The following is a 17,537-nucleotide window of genomic DNA, read 5'->3' as shown; positions in this document are numbered from 1 at the left end:
TCATCCCTCTGAGTGTGGAGCTTACTCTTTGCAAATGTGGCTGATTTCAGAGCGAGAGCTGTGTTTGTGTTGGCCGGGGAGGGATCCCTGGGAGGGCTGAGATAAGGATATCAGTTCAATCCCCCTGATTCAGTCCAGGCTGTGAACCAAAGGGGAGCAGGTTGAAGGTGGGTGTGCAGCCACTTCCCACCATCTGGTGTCCTCCTGGTGGCTGTGCCATGGACCAGCATTCCCAGAAGTGTCAGCTGGATGGGAGATGATCTGCAGCTCACTACAGACTGCTCTGTGCCTTCCCCAGGAAGGCTGAGCCTTTGGATGCCTGAAAGGCACTGTCTGTGTGGCTTAGGGATATAGGAAATGAGGGGAAGAGCTCGGTGGGGTTTGCCAGCTCACTCTGCTCCAGTGGTCACCATGGTGGTGATGGTGAGAGCCACTGGATGCTCTGGAATGATGTTTTCGCTGAGCACAGGTGAGTATGGGGTCAGGTGTGCTGGAAATCAGGGTCCCAGCTCTGCCATGTGTCAGGAGCTCCCCCCGGAGACCTGTGGTGACACTGATCCCATCTCCAACCCTTCCCTGATGGCTTTAGGATCCCAAGACTCTTCAGGCAGGACTTTCTTCTCCCAGCTGTAAATCCTCCCCCAATTCAAGTTTGCAGCGTCACACTGAGCAAAGCTGCTGCCCCAGAGATGCTGTGGCTGAGGACGCTGCACAGACAGCCAGCCAGGCTTTGCTTGCAGCCACAGGGGCAGAGGCTTTGCAAATCATTTCCTAAAATTGCAGGTGGGTTTGGGAGAGAAGCACTGAGTTTTGCACGTTGCTATTGTGGGAGAGGCACAGAGGCTTTGCTGCAGAGCCAGCAAAGGAAGACTGGGCCCTTCCCTGCTGCTTGGATATCTCTGGAAAACTTCTCACCCATCACAAAATGATGGGCACAGTCAGGCTGGGAGGGCTTGGAAATCTTGGCATCAAGAAGGGCTTGTTCTCTTCATGCTGGGGTTTCATGGCATGAAAGGGCATCTGAAGATCCTCTGCTGTGGAGTTTGTTTCTGAAATCACAGGACCAAAACAGGTAAGAGGAGATATCACTGACCCCATATAGATAAAGGTTTTGAGCACACAGAGATGAAGAGGCTTGGCCAGAGTCATGTGTGAAGAGCAGGCAGAGCCAGAAGAGGTATCTGACACCTCAGCCCTGTCCTGTGGTGTGGCATAAAACTCTTCCCTGGTCTGGAGCCTGGCCTCCTGCAGATCCATCACTTCACCTCAAACCAGAGGTGGATTCCTGTATAATACAAGGGAGAGGAAGCTACAAAGCCAATGTTGTTTTCTAGGCAGGAGTGATAATGACAGGGAGCATTTGGAATGGCCCAGACAATGCTCATCCACTTCATGGATCCTGCATTCAAGTCTGAAAGTGTAAAATAGGACTTTCAATACCTTATTTTCACACTTGTTCCTTAGTCAACTGCAGAGTATCCATTAAGACACAATCAGTGAAGGAAAAATTCCATCATTTCCACCTTAGCAGAGCTCAAGGGGGTCTGAAGGGTCCCTGGGGAACTGTGGCTCTGCTGGACCAGCTGTGAGTAATTTATTCCACCCAGCAGATGAGAAGAATGTGCTGGGACTTTGGTTCTGAGTGGTGCATCCAGAACTTGCCCCAGCCTGGAGCTCTGTGCTATTTCCCATACTCAGGGTTTTTCATCCACTGCCTCCTGCTCATGCCTGGGTTCCAGGTTTTACACAAGAACTGCAGGATCCCACTGATCCCTTGTGTTCTCCCAGACTCAGGTTTGGCCTTGTGGAGAGCTGCTCTGAGCCCCTTTGCTGAGCAATGGCAGTGGAGTTCATGGATCCGTGTCCAGGAGAGGCATTGTAGAATCCCAGAATTCTTTGGAATGGAAGGAACCTTTAAAGGGCTTGTGGTCCAATTCCCCTGCAATGAGCAGGGACATTAAATCTCAGAATGGTTTGGGTTGGGAAGGACCTTAAAGCCTATGGCATTCCAGCCCCTGCCTTGGCAGGGACACCTTCCATTGTCCCAGGTGCTCCAAGCCCTGTCCAACCTGGCCTTGGGCACTGCCAGGGATCCAGGGGAATCACTCCCAGCCCCAGAGCTGTGTTACAGACCACAACCTGGACCTTTTGCTCATCACCAGTAGGATTTCATCCTAGGAAGGACCTGTGATGAGCTGCCCATTCCATGACATCGGGGTGCCAAGGAAATCCTTATCCACACCCAGCCCTGTGCTTTGGACCTGTCCATGTGCTCCAGGCGTGGCTGCATCTCGAGGTGCTTCACACCATCAGCATTTCTCCCAGTCCTCACCAGGTGTTGGCACAGAATGTGTTTTTAGATGCAGATTTTTGGTCTGATTCTCCCTTTTCCTGGGGATCACAGATGTGCAGGTCCAGGGAGACCACACAGCTCCCAGAGGAGATGTTGGCTTCCAGTTCTAGCAGACTATGGATGGAAAATGTTGAAGTTACTCTATATTCACAATGAAAACAAGGAAAAATCTGTGCTAATTCTCTCCAAAATTCCACCTAGTGCTGTGGGAGAAGGCAGGAACACAGCAGGCCTATAACAACATTTTTCTGCAGCACCCATCAGTCTCCAGCTATTTACAGGTCAGTGCTTCCAGATCCAAAATCACGGTCACTGTATTTAATAGGCCACTGTGAACTTTACTACCAGTAATTTATAGAATTGCTTTATAAGTTTTATAATTTTTTTTCTCAGTGTAATCCTGTGCCAGAGATTCCCACACTTTGTTTATCCATTCCTTTTGAACTGTTGCCTTTTTTTGGCTTTGAAACCATCACCCAGAAGTTCATCTTCATTCTCCACAGTTCTTATGGTTTTGGACACAGTGGAGTCCCACAGGCAAAGAGCAAGTGGTTTTCCAAGTAATCCACCCATCCCTCACCTGTTCCTTCAGAAATATGAGATTAGATGTTACAAAATGATCTCCTGATGCAGACTGTATTGTTTTACATTTCAGATTTGAGGGAAGATGGTGACAAATCTGCATTGCTGTTCTTGGCTTTGTGGGTTTTGTGTGGGCTGTTATGCACACCTGCTATTTAGTACTGGAATCAGTGAAACCCTTCATGCCAAGATTAGCTCAGAAATGCCAAATTGATTTTTCACCTCACCAGAGGGGTTCTGGACAGGATGGGCAGGTTGAAGGATGTTTAACAAGGAATTAAATAAATAGAAGCAAACACTCTGCTTGAATGCCACACTAAGCAGTTATCTCCAAAGGAGGAGGACTGGGGAGCTCAGTGAGAAACCTTTTTATCCTGATTTTTGGAGCACCCTGGGATAGTGGAAGGTGTCTCTGTTCATGGCATGGGGTAGAATGAGTTGAACTTTGAGGTCTCTTCCAACCCAAACCAGTCTGTGATTCTCTGGAAATGCTTCTCTGGGCTGACAGAAGCTCTGTGGGGAGCAGAGCAAAGGGATGGAGCTGTGGGTTGGGGCTGGTGGGAGCAGCACAGCCCCGCCATTGCTGCCCTGGCTGAGCTCTGACCTGCTCTGGGGCACCCCACGCTGCTGGGCTGGTCCTGGGGGGGTTATTGCTGCTGTTCTACATCAAAGAGGAAACCCAGGGCCTTATTCCATCACTGGGTGTCTGAGGAGAAGGGCTCCAACCCCACATGGCACCACAGGAACCCTCATCCTCAGCCTTCACACCATGAGCATCCCTGGCAGAGGCACCGAGCAAGACATCCTGTGAACATCCTGATCCTTCTGGGCTCCCAGCACCTGGAACAGGTATTTCTAGGTGCCATTTGAAGAGGTTTAACACATACAGCTTGAGGAGTCACTGTTTGTTTTGGTGCTTAAAAGGATTAAAAATAATCACGGCCGTGTTCCTTGAAAGACGGTTTGTGGAGCTGGACAGTTTCCCAGTAAGAGGCAGTCCCCAAGGGTCATTTGCAAAGATAATATTTTTAATTTGATTAACCAATGGTAGCGCTGAGCAGGACTCACATGTGCCTCGGTAGCAGGATGGGATCTGGGAGCAAAATTTGGTGGTAGAAGCAATGAAATGTGGTGAGAAGGGTTCCACAGAGAGCTGAGCACCTTGGATAAGGCAGAAAAAGACCTGGGGACTTTGCTGGTCAGAAAACAACTCAAGAGAGCCCAAATTCCACTTGGGATGGATGAAATAAGGATTTTCCCCTGGAGCTGCCAAGGGCAGGGCTGAATGCTGACTGGTTTTCTGATCCCTGCATTCATGGGGATTTGCTTCAGACCTTACTGGGCTGGTATCAGGATCAAACAACATTAGGGAGCAGCCTGGTCAGGTTCTGCCAGGAAAATGGGAGGCTGGAGGGGAATTCTGTGTGTGTCTTGGGGTAAATACCAATGAGAGGGAAGGGCTGCTCATCTCTGAGCAGGAACATTTGGGGAACTGTAAAGAAAAATCCAGTTATCAGAAATGAGATCCCAGATGGGCCAATTCAAAAAAATTCCATCTGAGCAGGAACAGGAAAGAAAAATCCAGTTACTAGAAATGAGATCCCAGATAGGCTAATTCAAAAAATTTCCCATTGGTAAAGAGGAGCCAACTCCAAACATGGACAGATTTTGAAAAATCTGTACCAATGGGAAAGCAAGATGTTGTTCTCAGGAGAGCAGAGAGCAGCTCTGCCCTGCTTGGGGGTCTCTGCAGCTTTGGGCACAGGATGTCAGGGCAGCACCTTGACCCCAAGGCGCTCAGGGACCACCAAAAATCCCAGGTTTCACTGTGGGTCTCACCAGCCACGCTCAGAAGAGAAGCAACGCAGACAAAACTATTTATCACCATCAGAGTGGGGTCAAAATTCCCTTTCCTGGTTTGATTGGTGTTGGGGGGGACATGGGAAGGGGCATTTTCTGTGCCCAGCCAGTCAGAGATTTGGAAGTGGCTTATGGGGGGAAAAGGAGGGTGGGGTGCTGTGGCTTCTTTGGGTGCTGGAAATGTGGAATGCTCAGAAATTCCCCTTGCTGTGGGATGAATAGCTGGCTCATGATAGCTACATGGCTGCTGGGCCTGGGGCAGCACAGCCTCAGGATGGAGAGAGCAGGGCTGGGTTTTCTTCCCACCTCCATCTGTGTGGTCCAGGGTGGGTCAGTGAACGGCCTCGTGCCTCAGTTTCCCCCCTCACAAGCCAGCAATGCACTCATCCTGCTGACAGTCCCAGCCATAAATATTATCTCACAAGCAGCTGCTCTTGAAAAAAAAGAAAAAAAAATCTTTTATTGCTTCCCGTTAAGCTGATGACTGTTAATGAGGAAAATTAAATTCACTGCCCTGTTGCCATTAGACAAAAATGTGCTCCATCTCCATCCCAAAACCCCATTGTAAATAGCTGTGGAGGAGTGGGATAAACATTGTCCTTCCCAGGGCAGGGCCCAGCAGCAGCAATGAGCAAACACAGGTGTGGTAGATTTGTAAGCTTTAAGGGAGATCGGGGATATTTGGGAATCAAATCTGGTTTGGGTTAGGAGCATCTTCAGTGGAAAAAAGTCCCAAACCAGCAGGGACAGAGCCCGGGGCTGATGACGGCTGCCTGCAGCTGCAGGCTGGATGTGGCGCCTGGGAACGGGGTGGTGGCAGCATCCCAGCAGCCTGGGGACAGGCAGGGGACAGCCTGGGGACAGCCATCCTGACCCTGCTCCCACATCCCAACGTTTGGCCACGTGGCATCCCCGGATCCCAGCTTGGTCCAAAGCCCCGTGTGGGGAAACCTTTCTGTAGCAGGTCAGCTCCTCTTGGATTGGGGTTGTTCAGTTGGTAACTGGGGCTAAGCTGGAGCTTTCCATGGCTTTCCTTGCTGTCTCTCCCCTTTCCTTTGGAAGGTGAAGGGTTTATGTGGCTGGAGGGTGTTAATGCTCCCAGAACAGCAGGTGAAACACAAGTGGACATTTTCTGGTTTTGGGGGCAGATGTGATTGGTTTGGGCAGGCCGGATCCAGAGGCCACACAAGTGATGATTTCAAGTGTTTTCTGTTGGAATGTGTCATTTGTGGAGCAAAATGGGACATCTAGGAGAGCCACCTGTGGGCCAGGTCCTTTCTTCCCTCCTCTCAGCCCTGCTCTGACACCGCAGCAGGGGCTTTGTCTGTTTGTGTCCACTGCAGTTCATTTTTCCTGAGGGATCCTTGACACCAAGCTCAGCCCAGCCAGCAATTAAAGCCACCCAAATGACATTGTGGGACAGCGAGTTTTTCCATCCTACAGGAATGCAGAGATGGGACAGATTCTGATCCCTGCATTCATGGGGAGTTGTTTCAGACCTTACTGGACTTGGTATCAGGATCAAACAGCCTCAGGGAGCAGAGATGGGACAGTTTGCCCTGCATCCACCCTGATGAGCCCTGTTTGTCCCTGCCACTTTGCAAAGCAGAGGACAACAGGATGTTTTGCACAGAGCCCGTGGCATCCTGCTCACATCCGCTGCTCCCGTTTATCTTGTTCTGGACAGCTCACTCCAGACTCAGCAAAACCAGGAGCAGGGATGGACTAAGCATTTCCTGACCTTGCTCTTGGGTGAGGACACAGGGCTCTTCCCTTTGCTCCCTGGCAGGGGCACAGCCAGGCCAAGCAAGGATCTGCCACAAAAATGCTCAAAAATGCTGCTGAATTTTCTTCCATCCCTGCCTTGGAGGAGCCAGCAGTTGGTGGGCAAATTTGCCATGAGAGGCTGGTGGGACTCCATCATTCCAGTGTTCCCTGAGGCTTGTGGAAGACAGGACCCATTCCATCTGCTGGGAGCTCAGGGTGAGGAGCATCTCCAGATTCTGGAGCTTTGAGTTCACCATCCCTGGCAGGCACAGAAGAGGGGGCCAAGGAGAGGATGTGCCACAGAGCTGTCCCTGTCTCCAGGACTGTGTGGCTGAAATCTGCCCCTCAGTATTCCAACCTCCAAACTCCCTGCTCTCCTGACAGGAAAGGACTTCCCCCATGAGCAAGGAGAAAGTAGAGCCTTGTGTTACCTCACAAAGCCCCAGTGATGTCCAAGCCCTGTTTTCAGCCTGGAGCTGAACCTCTCCAAAATTACTGGCAAGGTCTCTACCCACAGCTCCTGCACCTTGTGCCACCTCAGGGCTGCAACAGCTCCAAAAATCCCCCCTGCTGCTCCTGGGATCACACCAGGCTTTGGCCCAGGTGTCCCAGGGAGATTGTGGCTGGCTGGGAGGAGATGTGGAATCTCCTGGATCGGTGGTGGGGCTGCTCTCCATGGTGAACACCTGCATGTCTTGGCACAACGGGCCCTGCGGCCTGGCACAGCTCTCTGCTGAATATTTTGGCTGGATCCATGAACTTGTGTGGCTTTTGTGGCATGGAAACTGCTGTAATTTATGCTGACTACAGCCCCATATATTAAGCTGACAGTTCCAGAGCATTATAACATCACTTAGTCCTTTGAAAACAATTTCAAGCCGCAGGGTAATTGTTTAATGATCAGTAGAAGAATCCCACATTAAGCCCACAAATAAGAGAAAAAAAATCCAAAAGATGCCTCCAACATCCAGCAACTTGGAACCCAAGATCTTTCACACCTGGGACACACCAATGGCTTGGAATTGCAAGGGAAGTGCTGGCTCCTGTGGAAACTGCAGTGTGAGGTCCCAGGGATGAGGCTGTGTGCAAGCTGAGGAAGATGCATTTGGAGATGAAATTTAGGAATGAGCAGCCTGGATGGCTTCAGCGGATTCATCCTCTCCATTCACCTTGTGCTGTGAGGACTCACCCTGCCCCAGTGCCCAAAAGTGCTCTTCAGCTTCCACAAATCCAGAGAAAATCTTGTTAGTGCAGCAGCAGCCTGAGGATGCCCCAGGAAGCCAACAGAGATCCAGGTGTTTTCTCTCAGAGCCCTCTTGAATACATCTGGGGAGATGGCGTTTTTTCCCAGGGGAAGATCCTGAGTTTCCTGAGGCACTTTCCTATGCATCCAAGCAAGGAGAGGACTCAGGTGCATGGATAACCTGTAGGGACTTGCTGAATATCCATCTTTATGGTGTGGGTACCTTTCTGCTGCTTTGGATATCCTTGCAAGATCTGGGCTCAGTTTTGGGCCCCTCATGACAACATCGAGGGCTGGATTGTGCCCAGACAAGGGAACAGAGCTGGGGAAGAGCCTGGAGCACCAGGAGGGAGCTGGGCAGGGCTCAGCCTGGAGCAGAGGAGGCTCAGGGGGCCCTTGTGGCTCTGCACAGCTCCTGCCAGGAGGGGACAGGGACAGGAGGAGAGGGAACGGCCTCAGGCATGGCCAGGAGAGGTTTAGATTGGATAGTGGGGAAAATTTCTTCATGGAAAGGGTTGTTCAGCCCTGGCACAGCTGTCCAGGAGGGATTTTAAAGCCATGTGCATGTGGCACTTGGGGACATGGGCTAGTGGTGGCTTTGGCAGCGCTGGGAGAATGGTTGGACTTGATCTTAGGGGTCTTTTCAGCCTGAATGATTCTGAGTTCTCCCCAAATGAGTGAGCTGTGCCCAAGCTCTGAGAACCCCGAGGGTGTCACCTCCCATCCCATGGCTCAGCCCCACTGTCCCTCCCTCCTGTGCTTTGCTTTCCTGCCCTTTTCCAGAGCTGCTGCAGGTCCTGCTTTCCCTGCTCTGTTTTTATCTGTGCTGGTAGCAGCCATCCCCACCAGGCAGGATTTATTTACATTGAAGGGTAAGTGGGAGGCTGTAATTGGGATGGGATTTGAAGAGGTCAGGAGGAGCCTGTGCAGGAGAAGTGCAAATGAGGGAGGGCTGGGAGTTTGCTCAGTCCTTATGCACAGATCATTCCAGCTTCCACTCACTGCCATTAGCTGGGGGTGAACGTGCTGTCCAGGGACATGTGTATATACATTAATGGGGTTTTTTAAACAGACCATCAGTAATGAGCTGTTAATGCTTTCCAAGTGGTCTTTCAATTCCATGCTCTGATTTCCTTTGGCTGCGCTTGGGAATTCCGGATCCCTTGGTCCTTGTGCAGGAGTTACAGGAGTGCAGATCCCCTGGTCCTTGTGCAGGAATTCCGGATCCCCTGGTCCCTGTGCAGGAGTGCAGATCCCTTTAGACATAGATTCTTACATCTTTCCATGCTCCAGGTCCCTGCTCAGCCTCCCCAGGCTCCATCCCTGCCCGTCTCAGTCCCTCCAGCCCTGCTACCATCCCCAGCCCAGCCCCACACACACAGGTTGGTTGGTGTGAGCCCAGCCAGGAGGAAGGTGTAGGATGAAAATCCAAGGAATTGCCTTTCCAGGAAACCTGGTTAAATCACAAGCTGTAAGCTCGTGGCTCGTGGCCTCAGGCGCCCTCAGGAAAACAAGAGCTGAGTTCCTACACCCCCTTTCCTCCCACCCCCAGCTCATCTCTGGGGCACCCTTGGGAGGCCACTTGAAGAATCAGTAATTGAGGAAACTGATGCAAACGTGATGTCCCAAAAGGTTGTGTGGGAAGCAGATTTGGGAGGGATGCTCAGATAAGTGGAATTTTTGCTTTTGTGCCTTTCTTGAGCAACATCATCAGACCTAAGGGTTTCCTGTTTATTTATCCAGCACTCACTGCTGTATTACACACTTAGGAAATCACAAAGCCCATTGTTCTGAGGACAGGTGAGGTGCAAATAAAGGCTGCTATTTAGGCTGGGGCATTTTGGCTGGTGCTGAGCATCTTGTCTTGTGACTGTTCCCATGCATCAGCGAAGCGAGCACAAACACACCCTGCAAACATCTGGAAGGAAGATGCCTCAGCTGTGCTGAGCAGGACCAGCAACACAAACAACAGAGAGCAGCCCCAGAGCTGCTGTGCTCCGGGCCAGGTAGCAGAGAGGGCCCTGCAGTGGGCTCTGAGGTGATGTATGGCAGCAGGCAGATGTGGAAAAGGCTTTGCACCACCCTTGGTGTGTGTTTGGCTGTAGTAAAGCTGGGGAGCTGCAGTGCATGGCGCTGTGCAAGCCCAGCCGGATCCCAGCGTGTCATCCCCATCTGTTCCCCCCAGGGACCTTTGCATCCAAGTGTTCTCCCAAACCAGCCCACCACAGCCTCCTCTTGCTGCAAGAATGTGCTCAGATGACTTAACTTGATGACTTTGCTGAGTTGAACGGTGTCCAGCAGCTCAGTCATGTGTTTGGAGAGGGAAGAGCTTTCCAGGGGAAGCTGTTTGCCCATGGAACCCAAACAACTTCCCATTGCTGTGGGGGTACAGGAAAGTCTGAGTGCCCTGGGCAGGGTACCCATGGCTTCATCCCTATGGAGCTTGGCAAGGGAGGCAAAATCCAGCAATTCGGCTCTTTCCCACATTTCCCAGCTGCTGGACAACCAATGGGAAGCTGTGGCAAGTCAAGAAGGACTGGCAGGAAGATTTTGCAGAGCTTGCACTTGGCTGTCACCCAGTGATGCCAACAGGGCTGGGCTCAGGACGTCTGGGAATTCTTCCCTTCCTCAGCAGTGACTTTCTCAGCAGCCCAGGGCTGGGCTCAGGACATCTGGGAATTCTTCCCTCCCTCAGCAGTGATGGGATTCCTCTGTCTCTGCCTGGTGGATCACACCTGGTGATGCTTGGCAGGACAAGGGGTAATGGTGTTAAACTGAAAATAGACAGGTTCAGAATAGATAGAAGGAAGAAATTATTCAGGACGAGGGCAGTGAGGCCCTGGCACAGGTGCCCAGAGCAGCTGTGGCTGCCCCTGGATCCCTGGCAGTGCCCAAGGCCAGGCTGGACAGGGCTTGGAGCAGCCTGGGATGGTGGAAGGTGCCCCTGCCATGGCATGGGGTGGAAAAGGTGCCCTTTAAATGTCCCTTCCAACCCAACCATCCCATGAGTCTGTTGTTTGCCTGGGGAAATGAGGAGTAGGTGGGCTGGTTCAGTGTCCTGGGGCTGGGAAGGATGAAATCCTTCAGGATCTGAAAATGCGTAACTACAAATGCTGCATATTACTGTTCCAGCTTCTCCTAAATTGCTGTGAGCTCCATGGGATTGTGGACAAGGATTTTATTTCACCCATGCTCATGTGGTGCCCAAAAATCACAGTTTAATAGGTTCACTTACAGTTTTGGTGACTGTATTTTTTCAATTAAAGATGGGATTTGGTCAAAGAAAAAGGGTGAACACCCCATTTCTTTGTCTTCTGAAATTCAAAGCAGCCTGATTTGCTTCACTGCAAAATTTTAAAATTGCATTTTCTGAAATAAACCTTCTGAAATTTATTTTAACTTAATTTGATTATTTCTTCATTTAATTATATTAATTTAGTTTCATGTTAGTTTCATTAAAGTGTTGATTCTGATACAGAAATTACCCCTAACTTTTCACTTTGCATATTTTGTGATAGTTTAATTTTTTTTGTTTAAATTGTAATGAAATGTCTAAACAGGTGGCAGGATATTAGAGATTACCAGTGGACTGAAATTCTGAATTTTATTCAACCCCACCTGATTGTTTGAGCCTTTTAAAAATACTCAGCAAGTGCAAAACTGCTGTGACAAGGCTCCAGGTAAGAACAGACAGATCAGTTGCTCTTTTTGCCATTTTCTTTTGATCAAAGCTATAAGACTGCTTAATACAAAAGCAAATTTAAACATGAGAGTTTTTTCATCTACATTTTATTTTTCCATGTCTTGCCATAGGTTCTACTTTTTAAGAATTGAAGTAATTACATACAGCAAAAAAAAGAATTACAACAGCAGCAACAACAAGTTAATACTAATAATACTAATTATATCCCCCACAACTGCAGCACTAAAGAACCCATTATTTTTACTTCTGGCATGGTCTTGTCTAAACTATTTTATTCTAGGAACATATTTGTATGTTTATATCTATTGTCTTTATTTATATTGCTATTTATTTATAATTATTTATATATACATTATATATTCATATATACATATATATATACACACATATACATATATATATATATGCACATATATATATAATGAATGTATTTAATTATTTACATTATATATAATTTTTTATATTGTGGCATTTTAAACCTGATTTTTTTACCTAATACCCAGCCATGGGTCCCAGCAGTGGTGCAGGTTTCCCAATCAATGCAATGAAGGATCATGCTGGACAATCCCACCTCTTCCCATCTTGTCATTTCACAGCTGATTGTGTTGGAAAGAGAGGGAAAAAAAGGGCCAGCCTAACCTGACCACAAGCCTGCAGCACTCTCCAGATTTAAGAATTAAGTCTTCTAGCTATTTTTTTTTCTTTTGCACTTTCCTAAGTCCCTTTTTCTTTGCTTTTTTCCACTAGTTTTGTGGAAGGCTATGACAGCTGCCTCACAGTGTGCACAGGAAAGTTCTCACCATTCCTGCCAAACTTCTCCTTGCTGCTCCTGTGTCTTCTTCTGCATCCAACTGCTGCCTTCGATGTGGCGCTGGACAAGGTCACAGAGTTCTCTTTTGCAGTAGGGTGAAATCGGTATTCCAGTAAATATTTGTGGAACAGGGTGACTCTGTTTGAGCAGAGGGGTGAGGAAAGGCAGCAGGAGGGTGTGAGGGTGCCAGAGCAGGCTCTGCTAGATGTGGCTTCAGGCAGAAACCTCACCTGCTGTGAGGGAGCTCAGTGCTCTGCTCAGCCCTGCCTGAAATAACCTGGGTGTCTGCAGACCACAGGCACTGACAAGTGACAGAATCACATCTATGTTTAGGCAACAGCTGTTCCAAAACCCCATGGTAAACAGTGCTGCTGAGCCCTTTCCCAAGGCTCTGCATCCCTGGGGGCTCTGTGTGCTGCTGCATCCCTGCAGTGCCCATGGCTCCTGTCCTGCCTGGAGGCTGTGGGTGGGCAGTGCCCGGGGCCAGGTGTGCTGTGACCTGCCCAGGTGTGCTGTGACCTGCCCACCCTAAAGGTCTGCACGGTTTGTGTTGGTCTGGAGCAGCTGGGGCTGCCCTGGGGACTGAACTGTAGGAGCTGAACCCCCTGTGACAGTGACAGGACCTGAGGGAACAGCTGGAGCAGGTTTAGGTTGGATATCAGGAAATTTTCTTCTCCCAGAGGATGCTGGCACTGCCCAGGCTCCTCAGGGAACATTCCCAAGGCTGCCAGGGCTCCAGGATCATTTGGAAACCACTGCCAGGGATGCCCAGGGTGGGATTATTGGGGTGTCTGTGCAGGGCAGGATCTGCACTGGATGATCCCTGTGGGTCCCTTCCAGCTCAGGACATTCTATGAAAAAAGCTGAGGGCCTGTAACATTGAGAAGAAGATGTTGGTTGTGTTTTGATAAAGGCTTTAAAGAGTTGTAGGATTTGTGGAGCACAGCTCTCCGCAGTCTCCGATCCTGCTTGATAATATTTTCACCTCGTTCAGAGGAGCTGTTCCCACTGCCAAGCCTGGCCTGAGGGTAATGACATCTCAGCTCCCAGTTGCCTCCTCTACCTTCAAACACCTACAGACCTCCCCAGCCATCATTCCCTCATTCCTAAACTCTTGATAAATGGACCCTTTCAACCAAGCAATTCCCAAGCACTCCCCTGCAAGCCAAGACAATTATAGATGTAAATATAATATGCACCAGGTTTGGCACCTCTGAGAAATCCAGAGGTGCAGGGGTTTGGGGTTTTTTCCATTTTTTTTTCCTTGTTCTTTAAAAAAACCCCCAAACTTCAGATGTTTCACCATGATGTTTTGGTGGAGCTTCAGTGAGGGGAGAGGTGCCTTTCTCTGAGGAAAGGAGTGAGTTTCTGGTTTGGCTGGTTACCCCAGGGCTTCACACCTTGTTTGTGAGATGCAGCTGGAGGCATTTGGTTTGGGGCTGGGTGAGGATATTAGAAATGCCTGAAATACATATTTGAGTAGATGCATAGCCAGGAGCAGGAGATGAGATAAGCTCTATGGTTTTGCATAATACAGGTGAAACCTTTGTTGCCTGGAAGATGGGAATGTCACTGCAAACCTGGAGAGATAGAGAACAACAAAACCTCAGAGCTGATCCCTTTTGTATTTTTGTCTTATGAACTTTGAATTGAACTTCTGCACCGGATCTGATCTGGATGAAATATCATATCTGGGGCTGATCCTTATCTCTTAAACCTTTCCTTTGTCTCTTTGATTCTTTGGGCTTTACCCTCTTGTTTTGTTGTGAGTGGCCCAGGGCTTTGATCTCGGCTGAGCCCCGGCGGGCAGCACAAACCTTTGCTTTGCTGTGACACACACAGGGGGACACCGGGCTCTGGAGAGAGACAAGAGGTTTCTTCTTCTGTGGCAAACTCCGAAGGCAAACGGGGTAACTTCAGAATTCATTGTCTCCCCTTACATGATGGGAAACTGGAAATTCACACGGGTATTTCCCCAGTAAAGAAAATGCACCTGTGGGAACTTGGTTGTTGTATATCTGTTTCCAATTTTATTTACAATCCCTTTTATTTTTATAAAGAGTCTGAGCAATTTAAGCTTACCTATCCTTTAATATAAAATAATTGAAACCAAAGCTCTTAAATGCTTTATAATGTCTTTTTCTCTGCTTTTTACAGTCATGGGCAGAGGTTTTTATCCTTCCAAAATATCTAGGCTGCTAAGCTTGAATTATATTTTACCTTTTTGGGAAATTCCTTTACTAGAAACCAACAGCTGGTCTTAATCTAATCCGATGATACCTGCTGATCTATACAGTAAGAGCAAAGTGAGGCCAACTGTGTTGGAAAGCATCAGGGGCTAAGCTGAAAATATTCATTCATTGTTTTGGACTTCTTTTTTTTTTTTTTTTTGAAGGAATGATGTAGAGAGACACTTCAGCCTTACTCCCCACGTTTTCCATTAGTGGTAATTTAAAACTTTGAAAAATGTACAGTAACTTGCCTAGGTCAGCTGAGTATCAGCATGTAGCTTTTCATTCACATTTTTCATTTAATCCAGTGGCTTTGAATTCCTTGCCTTGTAAGTTTCTATATATGAAGATTAGAAACTGCTCCTGGCTATGGAGAATTACATGCTTTTAGATGAAATTTAATCCCTTGTAAAAGGTTTTGTTCCTGGTGATCTTTCCTGTTCACAGCACTGGGCTGCCTGGCTGAGAGCAGATGACACAGGTGAAGCTATCAGCAGACAATAGGCAAAAAAAAAAGAATAAAAATCAAATAATCACAGCCTGTGTTTAGGATTAAAACTTTATCAGAGGTTTTGGCGAGCTTGGAGATTTCTGCCTTTGATTCCAGGAAAGCAGCCCAGCAAAGCGAAAGTCTGCAAAACCTATTGAGAATAAATTGGATGCGTCCGCATCGTCTGTGTTTTGACAGAGCTTGAAGTGGGAAGTCTTGGCTTTGGAAGGGTTTGGTGTGTGATCCAAGCACACCCCATCCCACGGTCTGGCTGGGACTTCTGTCTTCCTAGCATGACCAGGACCTTTCCCCAGACTTCACCCCCTGAGAACTTTCACTGGAGGGAAGAGCCAGCGCTCATCTCCTGCTCAGAGGCCACTGGAGTTTCTTCTCCAAGCAATTGGCCCTTTACGCACCCCGGGATGCAGAACTGCCCAGCAGGGTCTGGGGCTGCAGGGGGAGCCACCTCAGTGTTGATTTGCCAGTGACTCCCCAGAATATCCAGAAAAACAAAGGAGAAGCATGGATGGAAGTTTCTGCAGTGTTGTGTCCAGCTCAGGGATGCCCAAAACCAGAAGGACCTGGAGCTGCTGGAGCAAGTGCAGAGGTGGCCATGGAGATGCTGCAAGGGCTGGGGCCAGGCTGGGAGAGCTGGGGGTGCTCACCTGGAGACGAGAAGGCTCCAGGGAGAGCTCAGAGCCTGAAGGGGCTCCAGGAGAGCTGGAGAGGGACTGGGAACAAGGGATGGAGGGACAGGGCACAGGGAATGGCTCCCACTGCCAGCGCAGGGCTATTACGAAGATGGGAGATTGGGAAGGAATTCTTGGCTGTGAGGGTGGTGAGATTCTGGCACAGGGTACCCAGAGAAGCTGTGGCTGCCCCTGGATCCCTGGACAGCCTGGAATAGTGGAAGGTGTCCCTGCCCATGGCAGGGTGTGGAACTGGATGGACTCTGAGATTCCTTCCAACTAAACCATTCTCTGATTGAAAAGCTCTGCTTGGGGTGAGTTCTTTCAGCCTGGGAATTTATTGCAGTCAAAAAAGAAATTAACTTTCCCCTTCTTCTAAACTCTGTATCCAACCGTGCCATTTCAGACATGAAAATTAACCCTGCAAAATCCAGCTGCTTCCCTTGCCCCATGGCTCTGCCTCAGCCACGTGAGAACTCAGGTGACAGGATCCTGTGTGGGAATCTGGAGCATCTATGGCACATGCCAGGAGAGCAGGTGTGGAGAAAATACCTTTGAAAGCTTCCTGATCTTATATATTTTTTTTGTCTTATGATATATGGATTTAGAGGGGGCTGTGCGTTCATGGAGGTGTCACTGGGACCTGTTGAATCCTCCAGTGGAGGACAAGGAGAAAAAGCCAGATGACTTAGGTGACAGATTACATAGGTTAAATCACAAACATTTCAATCAATTCTGGCTGCTGCTGAATGGCAGCCCCTGGCTGGGACCTGCATATAACCTTGACGGAGAAAAATTGGTGAACCCTGCTATTTTCTGGCAATTTTTAGAAAAATGAGGACAGAGCTGTTCATTTCAAGTTGCTCTGTTGGCTCCAGCAGAGTTAAGAGTTGCTGGAGCCAAACAAAATTCAGAAAATTTCACTTCTGAATAAAGCATGTGAGCCTGGCCCAGAAATGGGCTGCTCTCTTCCTTTTATGAATCAGTCTCCAAGATATGCTCACATTCCTGAGGAACAAGCCTGGAATAACACGGCTGGCTTTGGGTGCAATACACAGATTGTGAGGAAGCAACAGTCTCCCGTGTATGAATAGCTTTCATGTTGCAATAGGTCAGAGCTATAGCATCCAGTGAAAAATGGCTTTTTAATGTGCTTTACAGGCTGTTAGGGCAGGATGAATGTAAACCACGGACCTGGCTGCGTCAGAATGATATTTTATTTTTTTGCTTTATCGCCCAGACACAATGAATCTCAGATCAATTAGTTTTGCTTTGAAGTTTGCTCTTGATCCAGATCTTCAATAAAAAGGAAGTTTCCAAATCACTGGTCTGTGAACACTGTTTGTGATTAATTACCCTCTTATAATCTGAGGAATTCTGGTCGTCGCTGTATTTTGAATACCTCAGACTGCATGGGGAGTTTTATTTTGGCTGGTATATTTGGAAACTGCTAATAAACACCTACTTCCTGTTTTTCTTGCTACTGTGTATAACAAATTGTTAAAAAACTTGCTTTCCCATTTCAGCCTGCTGCCTGTTAGACCAGACCTGAACCATATATTGGTTAATCAACATCCCGTATCATTTGCCAAAGAATTTCCTCAGCTCTTACAAGCAGGACGCTGTCTCTGGCTGTAACAAAAAGTGAGTAACTTGAAGAGAAGCCTCTGCTAGACACAAATAACGACTGATCCGGTTTTAAATTCGAAAGGAAGCTTTCTGCAAAGCTTCCTAAAATAACAGAGTGTTTTCCTGTCGATGCCTGGGTTAATTGGGGATGGTCATGGATGTGGAGGCTTCGCTCCGTC

The sequence above is a fragment of the Zonotrichia leucophrys genome, chromosome 5 (assembly GCF_028769735.1).
Source record: "Zonotrichia leucophrys gambelii isolate GWCS_2022_RI chromosome 5, RI_Zleu_2.0, whole genome shotgun sequence".
In the NCBI taxonomy this organism is placed as follows: Eukaryota; Metazoa; Chordata; class Aves; order Passeriformes; family Passerellidae; genus Zonotrichia; species Zonotrichia leucophrys.
Note: the sequence above shows the minus strand (reverse complement) of the source record.